Source organism: Rhinolophus ferrumequinum, chromosome 6, assembly GCF_004115265.2.
Source record: "Rhinolophus ferrumequinum isolate MPI-CBG mRhiFer1 chromosome 6, mRhiFer1_v1.p, whole genome shotgun sequence".
In the NCBI taxonomy this organism is placed as follows: Eukaryota; Metazoa; Chordata; class Mammalia; order Chiroptera; family Rhinolophidae; genus Rhinolophus; species Rhinolophus ferrumequinum.
Genome location: NC_046289.1, coordinates 91,331,890 through 91,351,518, shown reverse-complemented (window position 1 = coordinate 91,351,518; position 19,629 = coordinate 91,331,890). Strand labels below are relative to the sequence as shown.

At 38.3% G+C, this 19,629-nt stretch overlaps 1 pseudogene; it reads left to right on the top strand.

Annotated features, from left to right (window-relative positions):
• LOC117023217 (partner of Y14 and mago-like) overlaps positions 1–18,070 on the top strand; it is a 33,674-nt pseudogene extending 15,604 nt beyond the window's left edge.
• Positions 18,071–19,629: the final 1,559 nt, after the last annotated feature.

Here is a 19,629-nt window from a genome sequence, read left to right as displayed (position 1 = left end):
ATGAGCAACTATATGCCAACAAATTTGACAATTTGGAAGAAATGGACAATTTTCTAGAGGCGTACAACCTTCCAAGGCTAACTCAAGAAGAAACAGAAAACCTGAATAGACTGATTACCACCACGGAAATTGAATCAGTAATCAACAGTCTCCCAACAAACAAAAGCCCTGGACCAGATGGCTTTACAGGTGAATTTTACAAAACGTTCAAAAAAGAATTATCACCTATTCTCCTCAAGCTCTTCCAAAAAATCCAGAAGGAGGGAAGACTCCCAAACACTTTTTACGAAGCCACTATCACCCTGATCCCAAAATCAGACAAAGACACCACAAAAAAGAAAACTACAGGCCGATATCTCTAATGAACATAGATGCAAAAATCCTCAACAAAATATTAGCGAACAGAATTCAGCAATACATTAAAAAGATCATTCACCATGATCAAGTGGGATTCATCCCTGGTATGCAAGGGTGGTTCAACATCCGCAAATCAATTAACGTGATACACCACATTAACAAAATGAAAAATAAAAATCACATGATCATATCAATAGATGCAGAAAAAAGCATTTGATAAAATCCAACAGCCATTTATGATAAAAACCCTTAAGAAAGTGGGAATAGAGGGATCATATCTCAACATAATAAAGGCCATATATGACAAACCCACAGCTAACATCATACTCAATGGGGAAAAGCTAAAACCATTCCCCCTAAGATCAGGAACAAGGCAAGGTTGCCCACTATCTCCGCTTCTATTCAACATAGTGCTGGAAGTTCTAGCCACAGCAATCAGACAAGAAAAAGAAATAAAAGGCATCCAAATTGGTAAGGAGGAAGTAAAGTTATCATTGTATGCAGATGATATGATACTATATATAGAGAACCCTAAAGACTCCACCAAGAAGCTATTAGAGCTGATAGATGAATTTAGTAAAGTAGCAGGATACAAAATTAATATTCAGAAATCAGTTGCATTTGTATATACCAATAATAAAACATCAGAAGGAGAAATTTAAAAAACAATCCCATTTACAATCGCTCCAAAGACTATAAAATACCTGGGAATAAATTTAACCAAAGAAGTAAAAGATCTGTACTCAGAAGATTATAAGACACTGAAGAAAGGAATGAAGGAAGATATAAATAGATGGAAACACATATCATGTTCATGGATAGGAAGAATTAATATAGTTAAAATGTCCATACTGCCTAAGGCAATATACATATTCAATGCAATTCCTATCAAACTGCCAACGTCGTTTTTCACAGAAATAGAACATATAATCCTAAAATTTATATGGGACCATAAAAGATCCCGAATAGCAAAGGCAATCTTGAGAAATAAGAACAAAGTGGGAGGTATAACAATACCTGACTTCAAATTATACTACAAGGCTACAGTAATCAAAACAGCATGGTACTGGCATAAAAACAGACACATAGATCAATGGAACAGAATAGAGAGTCCAGAAATAAATCCACGCCTATATGGCCATTTAACCTACGACAATGGAAGCAAGAATGTACGATGGAGTAATGACAGTCTATTCAATAAATGGTGCTGGGAAACCTGGACAGACACATGCAAAAAAATGAAGCTGGACCACCTCCTTACACCATATACAAAAATAAATTCAAAATGGCTTAAAGACTTAAATGTAAGATCTGAAACCATAAAATACCTAGAAGAAAATATAGGAAGAAACTTCTCAGACATTACCCGGAGTAAGATTTTTACTGATATATACCCTCGCTCGAGGGAAGTAAGAGAAAAAATAAACATGTGGGATTATATCAAACTAAAAAGTTTTTTCACAGCAAAGAAAACCATCTTTAAAACAAGAAGGGATCCTACTGAATGGGAAAAGATATTTGACAATGATATATCTGATAAAGGATTAATATCACAAATCTATGAAAAACTCACTCAACTCAACTCCAAAAAAACAAACGATCCTATTAAAAAATGGGCAGAGGACTTGAAGAGACATTTTTCTAAAAAGGATATACAGATGGCAAACAGACATATGAAGAAATGCTCAACCTCACTAATCATCAGAGAAATGCAAATAAAAACCACAATGAGATACCACCTCACCCAGTCAAAATGGCTATCATCAATAAATCAACAAACAACAAGTGCTGGCGCGGATGTGGAGAAAAGGGAACGCTTGTGCACTGTTGGTGGGATTGCAGATTGGTGCAGCCACTATGGAAAACAGTATGGAGGTATCTCAAAAATCTGAAAATGGAACTACCCTATGATCCAGTAATTCCACTCCTAGGTATCTATCCGGAGAAACCCAAAACTTCAATTCAAAAATCTTTATGCACTCCTATGTTTATTGCAGCACTATACACAATAGCTAGGACATGGAAACAACCAAAATGCCCATCGGTAGATGACTGGATTAAGAAACTGTGGTACATTTATACAATTAAGTATTACGCAGCCATAAAGAAGAAAGAAATTTTACCATTTGCAACAACATGGATGGACCTAGAGAACATTATGTTAAGCGAAATAAGTCAGACAGAGAAAGATAAGTACCATATGATCTCACTTATTTGTGGATTCTAAAGAAAAGAATAAGTGAATGAACTAATCAGAAACAGTTTTGGAGACAAAGAGGAAAAACTGAGGGTTGCTAGATGGGCGGGAGAGGTGGGGGGTGGGGGAAGGGTGAGGAGATTGGAGGGCAGTTGGTGACCACAGGATGGCCACGGGTTTGAAAATTAATCTGGGGAACGTAATTTGGTGGTTACCAGAGGGTAAGGGGGTTGGGGGGTGGGGGATGAGGGTGAGGGGGATCAAATGTATGGTGATGGAAGGGGAGCTGACTCTGGATGGTGAACACACAGTGTGATTTATGGATGATGTGATACAGAATTGCACACCTGAAATCTATGTAATTTTACTAACAATTGTCACCCCAATAAATTAAAATAAATAAATAAATAAATAAATAAATAAATAAATAAATAAATAAATGTTAGAATGGCAAAAAAAAAAAATTGAAAGCAACAAATGAACAAGACAAACAAAAAATCATAGACACACAGAACAGTTTAGTGGTTACCAGAGGGTAAGTGAGTGGAGTGGTAGAAGAGTGTAAGAGGGTCAAATATATGGTGATGGAAGGAGAACTGACTCTGGGTGGTGAACACACAATGTAATACATAGATGTTGTATTATAAAATTGTACACTTGAAGCCTATATAATTTTATTAACCAACATCAACCCAATAAATTTAACAAAAATTTATAAATAAATAAATAAAAATAGTCACAGAGATATAAAATACAGCGTAGAGAATATAATCAATAATATAATAATTCAATTGGTTACTAGACTTACCAGAATTATCACTTTCTAAGGTATATACATTTCTAATCACTGTTCATCTGAAATTAATACTATGCATTAACTGTAATTGAAAAATAAAATTAAAAATATTAATAAATTAAAAAAAGAAAAACCAACAAAGCATCATTTCAAACCAAAGAAAGATTACATTTGGTTAATAAGAGAGAGGATATTTTTAATATATTATAAGAATGTCATACAAAATTTCAAAATTGGTAAGATTTTCCAAATTGGAGTCTGGACTCAGGAGGAAAAAGTTATCAATTAGTGCTTTCTAATCTATGCCCAGATTGGGGTAATAGCCATGTTTCTATCCCTGGTACAGCTATGTATTTGTTATCTTATGAGTAATATTTCCTGTTGATGAAATTTTTTGCTTTACACTTAGTTTACCTTCATGTGAATAGTTAAATCCACCTACAGGTGTGAAAGAACCACTGTGAGCAGATCCATAGAAAATTATTAAACCAGCTTTGTTCCAAAATATCCCAATTCAAACGGCCAGTGCAATACTGCCAAGAATGTTCAACTAACTGACAGATCATCACATAAATGCTTATGTTTTCAAATAAATACATATGTATAAACATTAGGTGAAATAGTTTTACATATTGAAAATAATGTATATGTTCTTTTTCGAAATGTGTGAGGGAAGCTGGAAATCACTTGCATTAAGGTAGTTTTTAAACAGTGGTAATTTTTTTTTCAAGAAATGAAATAAATATTGAAAAGAGATAAGCCACAAGCTCCATCCTACCACCCTGCTGCCAACTTCCTTAGTTTAAAAATAGGGATGATTTTAGAACAGCAAGCAATGCAGAAAAGAATGTAATTTTTAAAACAATTTTAAAAAAGAGCCTGTCTGCTAAACTCATATTACATAAGTTCATTAGATTTACAAAGGATGTTTTCAACAGTTCAAATTGAATCCTATTCAATATTTATCTTCTACTAAAGTGAATTCATCAAAATATGGATTCTGTTACCATTAAAGTAGCATAGTTAAGTATAGTATTCAGTAAGACATGAAAGAGTAAGCCAGGTCCTCCTAAATATCTACATAACCAAACACTCACATAACACGTTTAATTTATCAACTGAAAGCTATTGCTAATTCTATCCCCACACTCAGTGTAATACAGGGTTTTATTACAGTACAATGCTACCACCCATAGTTTGGCTGACATGCATTTTCTTTTAAATTTTCTTTATGTTGTAACACATCTTTTTTGGTAGACAAGCAGAATATTTCCACTATCACCTGCAAATTTCTATTTTCTTCATCAATGGCCTTATGAAGTACTTACTGTAAAGCTAGTAGTCTAAGGAAGTTTTATGCAATGCTTTTCACTAGATTATTATTTTCAATAAAAGAAAGCCTTGTATATTAGCATTAGAAAATTTTATCTAAGAATCCTACAATCTTAAGATTGGAAGACTGCTTAAAGCAGTGGTTGTTCATGTTTTTACCACTAAGGAGCCCATTTTAATTTTATCTAATATAACTCATGCTGGGAAAGGTTTCCTGTATCCAAAAATATGAATTTAGAGAAGTGATTAATTATCCCACTCTTAATAACCATACAGAGATATAAATGCCCACTTTCCAATGGACTTTAGGAACACTGAACATAGTTCGTGGGCCAGTAGGAGCAAGGTGTGCTGAGAAATGTTGTGATTTCTGGAACCAGATGCCTAGGTTCCATCTTAGATCCACCACTTACTCGTTTTAGGATCTTTGCTTGTTTCCTTAACGGTATAATAGGAGTAACGAAAGTTACCTCATAGGAATAAATACTATTATGTGTAAAGCCCTTAAAACAGTGCATGGCAGATAGGAACTGCTCCGGTGTTAATTGTTATGGTATTACAATTGTAGTTGCTGGGGAGAGAACCATCTTTGGAACTTATCTAGTCCACCCAAGTGTCCTTTTCTATAACTTTCTTGATTGAGAATCACCATCCATTGCCTTCTTGAACATGACCAACCAATAGAAAATGTCAGCCCTCTATTGCCACAATAACAGTGTAAAACAAACCACCTAAAAACACATTGACTTAAAACTATAAGTATTTATTTAGCTCATAAAAAGTAAATAGGTCAGCAATTTAGACTGGGCTTGCCTGGATAGTTCTGGACTCAGTTGTATTCAACTCAGATGTGTGCAGGTCAGCTGGCCTTCAGCTGATTTAGGAAGGTCTCACCTGGGATGACAAGGGTGACTAATCTCATCCCCCTGCAGGCTAGCCCAAGCATATTCTCATGGTGCAGGAGAAAACAAACCCCAATGTGCAAGCCTACTTAACACTTGTGTCACATCTACTAACATCCCATTGGCCAAGTAAGTCACATGGTTCTACCCAGAGTTAAGAGGCAAGGCAGATCAACCTGCCCACGGTGGGGGGCACCCCCTCAGTTATGTGGCAGATGATGTGGATACAGGGAGTGGTGGAAAGTTAAATTATCACAGCTGTCACACACAAGGAGTTCACTAGATGAAAAGGCAGTCCTTTGCAATTATCACAGATACACTTGGGGCTGAGCCAAAACTTCCCTCTGTGTAACTTCTCTGATTTGTTCTAGCTAATTCTCTGAGGATCGAGTTGTGCAAGTCTAATCATTCTTCCACATGACACTAAGTGCCATTAAAATATTTGATTAGGTTTCTCATAAATCATCTCTTTGGCAAGCTAAAAAAAACACCCACTTAATTCCATCTATTGTATTTCATGTCATTTGAAAAATGATCTTGCTTATACTGTCAATATTCCCTTTAAATCGTGATAGTTTATGTGTCAGATATGGTCTGATGTTACTTTTATTATTCTCATTATTCAGGGTACTATACATCTACTATTGCATTTTAAAAAGAGCATAGGCATTTTTTTTGGCTGTCATATCACACTGTGAATTCACACTGAGCTTGAGTTCAAATAAAATCCCCAAGTGTTTTGCATGAACTATTACTCAGGGAAGCTCCTCTTACTATAAATTTTCCATAGATGGACCCAATAACAGACTTTCTTGAATATATGCTTTACTTGACAACAAATAAATATGGCAGTATCATGGTTTTCTTGTTGCCGATTTGAATTGGCATGTTTATAAACTCACTGATCTATCCCAAATGTGGGTCCCTAGTCAATTACTTACCATCTACTGCCAAAGCACTTACCATGTTGTGTTGTGAATTTTTTGTCAATATGTCTGTCTTCTCTACCAGGATACGATCTCCCATGAGCAGAAATTGCATCTCATTTATCTTTGTATCTCCAGTAACTAGCATAAGACCTCGCACGTGGCATTTTGTTGAATGAGTGGACGAATGGCAGACATCCGACACCACCCTGCATCATCCCCGTCATCTTCACCTCACCCCCACCTACCAAGCAGGCTGACTCGTGGCAACAACTGCATAGGTGAAAGTTTGACTTGCTGCTGTGTCTTATTATGATTATCTCTCCTCCTGGCACTCTTTCTCCCTGACCGCAATCACCTACGTTGTGTCCCACTATTGACTGTACCTCAGTCTCCTTTAAGATGTCCATTAGTATCAGCAGAAAGCATTAAACACAGAATTCCTTCTACAAGGTCCCTAACAAGTAGTAGTCCACGAGCCTCTGCATGAACACGTCAACTTTTAATGATGGCGGATTTCATCCTAAAGCAGCCCTTCCATTTTCAGATAACTTTAATCAAAGTATCCCTCGGTCTCTCTCTCACACTCTCTTGCACTTCTAGGTCTGCCTCTGAGGCTTCTGAGAATAAAATTTAAGTCTTCTATGTGACAATCTTTCAGCTATTTAAAGATAGAATCAAGTCTAACTAAGTTTGTGTCCTCCACTGTGTACATTTTCATTCTCTCAACTGTGCCTTCTATGATGTAGCTTCAGCTCACTCTTTTCTGGATACACGCCAGTGAGTCAAAATCATTTCAAAATGGGATACCCAGAACTAAACAGAATCTACCAGGTGTGTTTTACAGGGAAGGGAGATCTTATTTCCTTGTGATAGGACGAGTGACTGCATTATTACTCTCGGGTTTTGTTTTTTTTTTTTTTGCAACTACATCACACTGTCAACTTATTTTAAGTTTACAGTCAACAATAACCCTAAGATGTTTTCACATGTACTATGTTATCCACAGGGTTTTTCGGTTGTCTTTTTTTTTTTAATCTAAGTGCAGCACTTTTCATTAAGTGTTTGAAAATTTCATTTTCTTAGATTTAACCTTCCATCTCCATTTACAGCTAATCAGGATCACTTAGATTTTATTTCTATCATTCAACATATTAACTATGTCTCCCAGCTTCATAATTTGCCATTTTAATGAGTATGTCATTTTAATAAAATAATTTTTAAATGTCGAATCCAACATTTCAAAAGACATGACCAGAGATATACCTTAGGCACTATTTGAGCACAGACCAAGCCAGTTACAAATCCAATTTCGTGTTTTTAATGTACTACGCCTTGAAAGTATGTTTGTATTTTAGTATGAAATCTTTAAAAGACCAAAACCCTGCAAGGCCAATAGAAATTAATTTCTAATGTTCAAATTTTAGGGTTGTGAGAGAAAGTTTTCTGCCAAGAGAATACTTCTATTACAGTCATCTGTCCATTCATAAGCCTGTACGAACTAATAGCATCCGTGCCTAGGTTTTCAATTCCTTCTTTTCACAATGGTAGTTGAATTGTGCTGAGAATTTGTTAGAAGTATTGCTTTGAGTGAGACTTATTTGGGAGAGATATGATCTGCTGACTTCTTTTAAACATTAACTCTAATACATATTATTCTTTATGCTAACATCTGTGGCAAGCAGCTCCACATAAAGAATCCCTAAGGGTTCCAGATACCATATTTTGCTGTTTATAATGCATACTTTTTTGCCCAAATTTGTGAGGAAAAAATAAGGATGTGCATCACACATAGGTGGTATTAATTCTGTATCTATATAAATGTTTCTAATTCTTTTATTTATGCTTATGAGTTAAAAGCATAACTCTATAAATCAAAAACGGTATCTGTATGCAAAATAATACCCTGGAATACGATAATTGGTTTTGTTGAACTTACGATGAACTTGCAACAATGAAGAGTTCTCGGCCTTCTATGATGTGTAACTATCCTAAATTTGTTCAGTACATAAAATTTCTTGCACCTTGTATCTGATCTTGTTGTTTTGCAATTATTTGTTACATAAAATATCCCGAACCATACATAGTATGTTAAAAAATAAATGCTAAAATTCTTTTATAATACAAAAAACAAGTATCTAAATGTAAACAAATAAAAATTTGAATTAAAAAATTAAAATGAAAGATTTTTTTCCCCTGGAACTTTGAGCCAAAAACGTGAGTGCACATTATAGATGGCAAACTACATTAATTATAAAGACTATAACAATAAAACATTAAAGTGATTTCTTCACATAAAACCTGGAAGAAGTCAGAGTTTCCATGCTTGATTTTTGACATGCACAAGCTACCATGATCATCTTCTAAGTTCATGTTGGATTCAGCAATTTTATTTCCATTTTTATAACTCTCTTATGTCACTGAATCTACAGCCCTGACTCAGTGAAAATGAGGTGAATTACAGGCTATACTTGTTTTATTTTTAGTGCACAGCACAATCCTGAGAGTTGCAGATGTTCAGAGATAAAAACAAAAAAAAAAAAAAAAAAACCTTGAAAAGCCAAAATAACACTTCTTTGTGCCATAAAGAGTGTCCCTGTTGCCTGAATCTTAATACATGCCAACAGAGAGGGGGCAGCATGACACTTTCAGGAGACACTGCTCTCCGCCACTTTTCTGATGCCTTTTTCAGTGTGACCGAAAGTACAAATGGCAAAGAAAGAACAGCATATTCATGAGCCAGGTGAGGAGTCTACCACACAATTTCATTTCCATTTCTCACAGACGGTGTGCAAGAAACATGGGGGAAAATAAAACCAGAAGTGGCTCCTTTCCAGCCAAAACAATCCCTTTTACCAGTGATGGAAAAAAAAAAAACTGAGCAAAGGTTATGCTAAACTAAAGCATATCAGAAATAGATTCCAAACTTGACTCTAAATCTATTTTTCAGCATAGTGGTAACTCCTCATTTGGGTAACAAAATGCTTGCCGATAATTATTTTTTTTTTTTAAAGATTTTTTATTGGGGAAGGGGAACAGGACTTCACTGGGGAACAATGTGTACTTCCAGGACTTTTTTCCAAGTCAAGTTGTTGTTTCAGTCTTAGTTGTGGAGGGCGCAGCCCAGCTCCAGGTCCAGTTGCCATCGCCAGCTGCAAGTGGCACAGTCCACCATTTCTTGCAGGAGTCAAACCGGCAACCTTGTGGTAGAGAGCTCACTGGCCCATGTGGGAATCGAACCGGCAGCCCTCGGAGTCAGGAGCATGGAGCTCCAACCGCCTGAGCCACCGGGCCGGGCCCCCGATAATTATTTTTACTTTCCCTACTTTCTATTTGCTTTTGACAGTTTTACATTTAAACCAGACTGATGTAAAAATCGAATATAAATTGAATCTGAATTTAAAATATTAATTCACAATTCAAGTCGTTTTTTTTCTTCCAGATGAATTTCATGTTGATGAAATAACATAATATCAGGCTTTATTTTTACAATTGCTGAGTGTTTATCTGTAGGTACCCTGAGACAACTACGTAGCTCAGTAAAAATACCGGTTTTTCTTCACCTTGGTAAAGTATGTGACTATGAGGGCCTAATTAGTGATGGGGACTGCCTCCTAAAACGACAGCCCCAGCTGCCAGAGAGTGACATCACCCCAAGACACTGTGAGATAACAAACATGACGTAAATAATCAACTTTAGTGTAACTCATATAAAGCAAACACAATAATCAGAAGGGAATGGTCCAATTTTTATTTAAATATTAGGTTGGTGCACAAGTAATTGCAGTTTTTGCAATTATTTTTAACCTATTAAACTGCAGTTACTTTTGCACCAACCTGATAGCATATTATATCAGTAGCATTTCCTGAGCTTCCTGATGGATTCATGGCCTGTCTGCAAGATACAGTCAAACAGAAAATTCGAAAATTGTAAATATTTATCATATAATTAAAGGAATAGAATACCTGGGTAGTTTTATCTGTTTCACAGGACCTTGTTACTCTAAGTGTGGTTTGTAGACCAGTAGTATAGGCTTTAACTGGAAGCTTGTTAAAAATGCAGAGTCTTGGGCCCCACCCCTAACTCTTCAGTCAGAATCTGCATTTTAAACAGATCTTGGGTGATTATTATGCACATTAAAATTTAAGAAACACTGTCACAGTAGACTTTAAATGTCTCTTCTAGCTCTGATTTTCCACAGCCAGAATCCTGTACTCCCATTTAAATAACTAGCACATATTAATAATAGATGTACTGTTGAGTCCTGCATTCCTTTTAAATTAACTGGGATAAATATTGGCATGAATTTGTCAAGTAATAAATAGCTGATTGTGGTGGCAAGAATGAGGGTTACGTGAAAATTGTAGTTGACCAGGGCAAAAAAATCTGATGGCTATGATAACACATTCTTTCACTATGCTTACTGCGTGTAAGGTTGCCAAGGATGCTATTACATAAGATCAAACAAAGGAGCTATAACTGAAATCAAAGAAGCACATCAAAGACAAAGGCAAGAAGAAAATTGTAATGTCAAATGCAAAGTTTCATTTGAAATAGGAAATGAAATTTTTGTGTAGACTGTGTGGAAATGACAATATTATGAGATAGGTCTTACACACATCCTTCCCTTTTGTCTTTCATGTCCCAGACAAAACCTTTCAGTGGTCCAACGCCCTTAGCAAGTACACAGACCCCTTCATGAGCTGTGTATAGCTTTCTAGGCTCAGATCCTGTCACTTCCACGTGCCCCAGCACACAGCCAATCCCACGCTGCCAACTCAAATCTCCCAGCCTTTGCATTTTGTTCCCCATTCCTAAAAAGGTCTTCTCTGCTGCTTTCCTATTAACTTTGAGGTATTCATTCCCCAAGTCTCAGGTTTCAGTAGAGTTACTCTTTCCTCTCTTCTACCAATGTAGCAGCGCTTAATATGCTGTCCTCAAATTTACTGACTTCTCTTCCACGAGGCTACATTCGTTGAGGACAGAAATGCCTTAATTATCTTTGTAACCCCAGTATCTAGTACACTGCCAAGCACTAGATATGTGTCTCCATTCCTAGGTTCTCTAATTTTTATTAATTTCTTGATTAGGTGGGCTTCATTTGATGAGAGCCTAGTGTTGTTGTTGTTTTCTTTTTCTTTCTAAGAAGAACTCTTTAAATTTTTGTTTTCTGTATCCTTTATATTTGAATAACAACATGGGATGTCGTATTTTGAGTCAATCTTCTTTGGTCAAAGAATGGGATAGGCATTTTATTTCTTCTAGCATTAAATATTTCTGTGAAAAGTATGACACCGGCTTGAATTCTCCCCTTTGTTACTTGATTTTTCTGTTTGATTTCTAAAAAACATTTTATTTTCCAAATCCTTGAGGTTCAATAACAACCGGGGCATATCTCAATGTTGATAATTTAATATCAACTTTTCCTGTTAAGATGTATGCAGTTTCTTATTAAATGAATTTTCCATTATTATATCTCTGAATATTTTCACCATCTGTTGTCTACTTCACCAATTGTCTTGTCAATCATCCATGTCTCGCGTCCTCTTACTAATTGCTTTCATCTCCATCTTGCTTTGCATTCACTGTGATCTTATGCCTTTCTTCTATCACATTAATTTAAATTTCCACTGTATTTTCTGTTCCTTATTCTTTTAATATATTTATTAGATTTAAAGTGAGTTTCCTTGACCTCACGTTTTTATTTCATTCTGTCGTTTTATATTCTTGTCTTTAAACTTCCATTTTATTGAATTTGTATTCATATAAAATTCTCTTACAGCAAAAAGAATTCACAAGGAAACACTTTCTGTTCCTAAAATTATGATTTATTGCAGATGGTTTCCTCATGTCTTTCACATGTATGTTTCTCTCGCCATACATGTGTATATATGTGTGTGTGTGTATAGATAGATAGATATAGATATATCTTAGTCTTTCTTTCTTATGTCACATTTCATTTGCAGAGTTTTATGTCACTTTTTTTCATCTTGCATATGCTTAAATGGGCAAGATTGTCCAGACATTATTTGCTCTAATATAGTGCTTTGCAATCATTTTTATGTCTTTATACACAATCTTTCATTAAGATCATGCCAGAAGATTTAACTCTTGAAGGGGACCAAAATTTTGCCACTCTGAAGCTGGCTTTTGAAAAACTGATTTTAAGCTGTTTATTAAGAAAGAAAAAAAAGACTCAGAAAGAAGCTATAACCCTCTCCCTTCCTGCCTAAGAGATTCAGATGGAAAGGCCTATTCCAGGAAGGGAATTTTAGGATGCTGCCTAATTTGAACTAAGTGTGATAAAGAAGAGGGCTTCAAGGCAGGCCTCTGCTAGCTAGGATACCTCCTGTGTCCCAGTGTTTCTGGGTTGCCCAGCGAGAATTTTCCTGCCATGTATGTTCTTCTCTTCCTCAACTACCTGTAACTCACCCATTCTTCTGAAATCTAATACCCCGTGCTCCCCCGTGTATTCCTCTGTCGAAAATGTCATATATACCCATTTTTGCCTCACTATCTTCAGAATTTTCATGCATATATGAATTCCCCATGCACATGTATTAAAATTTGATTTTCTTCTGTTAATCTGTCTCTATTAATTTGATTATTAGCATAGCTAAAAGAACTTAGAAGGTGAGAGGTAAAGTATTAACATTTTTCTTAGCCCCTACACCCTGTTAATATCTACAACAGAAAATAATAATACTTTTAAATACTACTATATGTCAAACACTGTGCTAAATACTTTAAATTGATTTATTATCATTTATTTAAGGGAGACACTAAGATGCAGTGGTTAGGAGAACCGGCTCTGGATCAAACAGTCTAGGCTTAAACCAAGACAGTTTATCTTGGGGTAATAAATTATTTAATCTCTCTAAACCTCAGTTTCCCAATCTCTAAAATGAGACTCATAAAAATACCTAATGTCATTGGTGGGGGCAAGCGGGTAAATTAAACGAATTATGAAAAACACATATGAGGCATTTGGTGTTTGTCAAATGAATGAATGAATATAGCATATTCTCCAAATAAAACTTTTAAACATCACAATATAACTTCAGTTTCTGTTTGAGTAACTTGATTCTAAATCTGACTAAATTTGTGAACAGTGCCTTTATTATTTTTTGATACAAGTGCAGCTGTCTCGTGCAAAGATGTAGGTTTGAAATAATTTTGTAGCTTAATGCCTCTGAAAAATTGAAAGCGGAAGCTTGCCATCTAGTGGATACCCGTTAAATTCCAGTGCTTCTGAGTTCTGGCAAATTCTTGAATTTAAGTGAATTGTTAACTTTATAATATCTTTTGCGAGAAACTTTCTTCATGTAGTTTTTTTGTATACATTTATGGAGTAAAATGCTCGGTGGTAGATAATAATAATAGCAATAATAATAATAATAATAATTATCCACCTCAAATTATCCTCTAATCAAACAAAATGTGCTTTACAAGATATATCATGGTATTCAAGACAGGCTTGAAAGAAAATTCCAGAAAATAATTAACAACATAAAAGATACATATTTGTTTAAGGAGACGTCAGACTTTTTCCACAGTGCCTGTGTAGAAGGACCAAGTGTATAAGTAGTTTTACACTCCCAGGTTTCCATCTAATTTTAAGGCCCAGTTTCTCTACAATCTGTCTCCTTTCTTTCTCTCTGCACTTCTCTTTTTGAGGATGAAAGTCTAATCGTGAAGTTCTAATCTAGTTTGTCTTTCAAGAAACTATTTCCTTTTACCACCAAAACACACCCTCAACAGTTTGCTTGTTTGTTTGTTTTTTAACAGGTTATCACGTTTAATAAGACTTCTTGATTGGAATTTAGTATTACTCCTTTAATCACCACAGAGATAAAACCCTGACATAGCCACATCTCATGAAACTAACTCATATCTCAAAGAAACAAATCACTGGTGTATAGTTCATGAGCTGTGGTAATGATGTACAGTTCTTGGGTAAAAAAGGTAACTAATCTACATGTTGAATAAGGTTCCTTCTCTCTAAAAATGAGGAAACGACAGAGTTATGAGTAATAAATTCTTAAAAGAGGCAAGTCAGAGAATTCCATAAAATTATTTGAAAGGTTAATGGTTATAGAATATAATGAGGCAGGAGCATGGTTAGGAGAAAAAAATGTGCCAGTGAGACAGGGAAAAATGCATTAGTGCAAAGCAGCAGACAGACAGTGGTTCCCAGGACCTTCTGCCTTTCAAGGTCGTCATTTTCTTACTTTCATCCACATACTGAGCTGACTTCTTTTAGTTACCCTTCAGATAACCATAGAGAATCCCCCATAGAATCATAGGCATGAGCTGAAGGAAAGGCACTGATATAACTACCGTGTTTCCCTGAAAATAAGACTGGGTCTTATATTAATTTTTGCTTCAAAAGACACATTAGGGCTTGTGTTCAGGAGATGTCACCCTGAAAAATCATGCTAGGGCTTATTTTCCAGTTAGGTCTTATTTTCGGGGAAACATGGTATGTCACGTATGTCTCTGATAGCTGCTCATGAAGCTTCTTTGTGCCATCTAGTTATGCTTGTACTTGCTCCCAAATGTACTGCTTCTGTCTTTCAACGTACTGTTGCTGACCCTGTCTGACCTCATTATTGGGGAGTCTGACAGGACCCAGTTCATGATGGGAATTCCTAGGTAGATAGTCACTTGATGCTCCATGGTCAGACGGCCAGGAGCACATCAAATGGCATATAATTCTCTGCTGAAAATGGCATGGCCTTGCTCAGAACTCAAAGGGGCTTACATTATGATTTGCCCTCTGGGGTTTGCCACAAACTCCGTGCAGTCTCTTTGCTCATCAACAACTTTAACATCATGGATTCGGCCAAATTGTAGGGCCCACATGGCAGAGGTGTTTGCACCACAGGCTGGACCTGTTGCTGAGCTCTTTCCTACTCTAGATCCCGTTTAAAGTAGTCAGTCCGTTATGTATATGGGCCAGAGAAGTAATCCTAGGTATGGAATTATGCTGCCTCCAGGACTCAGGGGCCCACCAGTATTGTGCTTCCTTTTTAACGTAGGAGATACAAGATGAAATAATTTGTCTGTTACTTTACAGGAGCTTTCCAGACATAACGCTGATCAATACACCCCTAAAATATTTGTAGTTGTGGCAGACACTTGAATTTTCATAGGATTTGTCTCCTACACTCTAGATTACACATCTTACCAGTACCTCCATTGTGCTATCTCTTGCAAATCCAACCCAATCGACATAACGTCATCAAAGTAAGTAGTTAAAGTAAGATAGTGCAGAAGGTCAAGATAGTCCATATCTCCTCAAGTTAGCTGAGCTTGCTATAGTCTATAGTCATTGGATTTGGGGGAAGATCCAAGATGGTGGAGGAGATAAACATTGTGTCTGCATCCTTCCATGAATACATTAAAATTACAACTAAATTATAGAACAGTCAACCTGGAAAACCATCTGAAGTCTAGCCGAACACAAGTCCTATAATAAAAAATGTAAAAGAAAAGCCACGACGGGACTGGTAGGAGGGGCAGAGACGTGGAACAGGCCCCAAACCTCCATGTTGCAGTTGAGAATCAGGAGGAATACTTCGGCCATGGAGGCTCCCCCCAGAAGAGTGAGGGTCCTGAGGCCCCCACACAAGGCTCCCCAGCCTAGAGTACTGGTGTCAGGAAGAGGAGCCCTCACAATATCTGGCTGTGAAAACAGTGGGGACACTGACTGTTTGGGGCACTCACCTTGGGCTCCAGCGGAGAGATGGTGACTCAGGGACCTCAGAGACATACGGGGGGCAGACCAAGGAGTATGGCGTCAGGGGCAGGACTGGAGGAGAGTCCACATTTTTCTGGTGAAGGGTCCTCTTCCCATGTAGCCAGCAGGTGAGTGCCATCTTTCCTGTGTTAAGCCCGCCTCTCACAGGCCAAATCTAAATCTGATTGGCCTGGTGAGCTCTGCTGCTTCACCCAGCTGACTCAGCTGAGACCCTGCCCTACCCAACTTACAGAGGCACTTTCTCCCAAAGCAGTCAGCCCCTCCCATATTGCACTCTTTCTTGGAAAACTTTCAGAGTCCATCGGCTCCAAGAGGGTGGTGACTAACCTCAGTGTGCTCTGAGACTTTTACTGAGTTCCTCCAGTCTCAGCACTGGCACCAAACCAGAGTCTCCATTAACCTGGTGACCACAGCTCTTCCCGCTCTAGTGACTCCCTGAGACTCTGCCTCACTTAACTTGCATACCGTAGGAGGCTTTATCAGTGGCTGAACCTTACGGGAGCCAGCAGGTGGCAGCTGGCCTCCAGGTGTCCTGGCTTTTGCGGAGTTACCCCAGGCCTGGTACTGGTGGCAGCCATCCTTAGTTCACAGCGTGGCCTCTCTCATGCGCCTTCTGGTTTAGTACAGGCAGTGAACAACTGCAGATCGCTTTGTAGCTCCTATCAGGTAGGCTCTCTGGCCAGTCACAGGCAGTGGCTGACCCGGGCCTGCACTGAAGCCCCTCCCAAGAGGCCCCAGATACAACAAACCTGGAGGTTGGGTTCAGACCACAGCAGAGCACCACCTGATTAGCCCCACAGGTGGCACACACTAAGGGCGGTCTCAAAAGGCACCAGAGCCTTCTAAGGCGAATCCCACTCAGTAGGATAAGCCTCTTGCATAGCAGCCCATAAGGTGTGGATGTGACCAACCCCAATAGCCAGTCATCCTGAAGGTCAATCCCACACACTGAAGTGCCAATAGCAATCAAGGCTCAACTATAACAGGAGGGCATACAGAAACTACACAAGGGGCAAAACAATGATTATAAGGATGTTCTAGGAACTTAGAACTTCAACAAAGATATTATAAGTATAAAAAAGGACATAGAGGTCGTCACTTCGCCGCCTGAATCCCGGGGCCGCCCCAGGGGCAGGGCCAGGCCCAGGCTTCCTGCCCAACCCGACCCACCTCCTCCACGGCAGGGAAGCTGTCAGCAACCCTGAGACTGCGGGGACAGGCAAGTACATCGCCTCAACACAGCGACCTGACGGGACCTGGCGCAAGCAGAGGAGGGTGAAAGAAGGCTAAGTGCCCCACGAGGAGGTCCCAGTGTATGAGAACAAGTATGTGAAGTTTTTCAAGAGTAAACCAGAACTGCCCCCAGGGCTGAGCCCTGAGGCCACTGCTCCTGACACCCCAACAAGGCCTGAAGGTGGTGAACCAGGCCTCTCTAAGACAGCCAAATGCAATCTGAAGCAGAAGGAGAAAAGGCGGCAGCATCAAGAGAAAGGGGAGGCAGAGGCCTTGAGCCGGACTCTCGATAAGGTGTTCCTGGGAGACACAGCCCAACTCCCCAGTTCTCCACAGAGCTCCCGGGCAGCCCCCCAGCTGCCTCTGACCAGCCTGACTCAGCTGCCACCACCGAGAAGGCCAAGAAGATAAAGAACCTAAAGAAGAAGCTTCGGCAGGTGGAAGACCTACAGCAACGGATCCAGGCTGGGGAAATCAGCCAGCCCAGCAAAGAGCAGCTGGAGAAGCTAGCAAGGAGGAGGGCGCTGCAGGAATAGCTAGAGGACTTGGAACTAGGCCTGTGAGGCCTTTGGGGATTAGGGGATGGACTGCCGAACAAACCATGGGGCTCTTGGGTCGCTGGGAATATGGGCAGCAGCAGGAGGGGTACCCCCATACTGGCTCACATCTACCTCTCATGGCCCAACTCCGCCCTCCAGAACTTAGCCTCTCCCTCATTCTTTCCCTTTTCATCCGAACTCCTATTTTTTGGACTTTTCCCCCTCCCATTCCCAGTGTTCAAAAATCTCAGTAACTACCCTAGGTTCCTTTGCTGCTGATTTGGGTGTCTTGTTCAAAAGAAAATTGGGTGTGTGGGAATCTTAGAGAACTGAGGTTGAGGGTAGGAGGCTAACGCTCAAGTCTTGGAGTCTTGGTTCCTGTTCAGTGTTTATGGGTTATTCCCCTCTCCCACTCTTGACCTTTTTTTAAGAACACAATAAACAAGTAGACAAGTAAAAAAAAAAAAAAAAAAAAGCCATAGAAACCAAAAAAAAAAACAATCAGTCAGAAGTGAAGAATAGAATAACTGAAATGAAGAATGCACTGGAAGGAATCACCAGCAGATTAAATGAAGCAGAGGATCGAATGAGTGATTTGGAAGACAAGGTAGCAGAAAACAGCCAACCAGAACAGAAAAAAAAAAAAAAAAAAAGAATCCAAAAAAATGAGGATTGTTTGACCTCTGGGAGACAACATCAAACATTCACATCATAAGGCTACCAAAAAGAGGAGAGAGAAAGCAAGGGATTGAGAACCTATTTGAAGAATAATGACTGTAAACTTCCCTAACCCAGCTGAGGAAATAGACATACAAGTCCAAGAAGTGCAGAGAGTCCCAGACAAGATTAACCCAAACAGGCCCACACCGAGACACATTACAACTAAAATGGCAAAGGTTAATGACAAAGAGAGAATCCTAAAAGCAGCAAGAGAAAGGCAACTAGTAACTAATAAGGGAACTCCCATAAGACTGTCAGCTGATTTCTCAACAGAAACTTTGCAGGCCAGAAGGCATTGGCAGAAAATATTCAACGTGATGAAAAGCAAGAATTACAACCAAGGGTACTCTACCAAGCAAGGCTATCATTTAAAATCAAAGGACAGATAAGAGCCTCCCAAATAAGAAAAAGCGAAAGGGGTTTATCACCACCAAACCAGTATCACAAGGAATGTTAGAGGCACTTCTTTAAGACACACACAAAAAGAGATCAAAATTATGAATAATAAATATCAATAGCTACATATCTATCAACAATTACTTTCAATGTAAATGGATTAAATGCTCCAATCAAGAAACACAGGAGGCCTGAATGGATAAGAAAACAAAACCCTTACACATGCTGCCTAAAAGAGACTCACTTCATATTGAAAGATACACACAAACTGAAAGTAAATGAACAGAAAAAGATATATCAGGTAAAAAAACAAAAAAAAATCTGGGGTAGCAATACATATACCAGAAAAAATAAACTTTAAAACAAAGCCTATAACAAGAGACAAGGAAGGGCCCAGTAATCCCACTTCTGGGTATTTATCTGAAGAAACTAAAAATGTTACTTTGAGGGGACGTATGCATCCATAT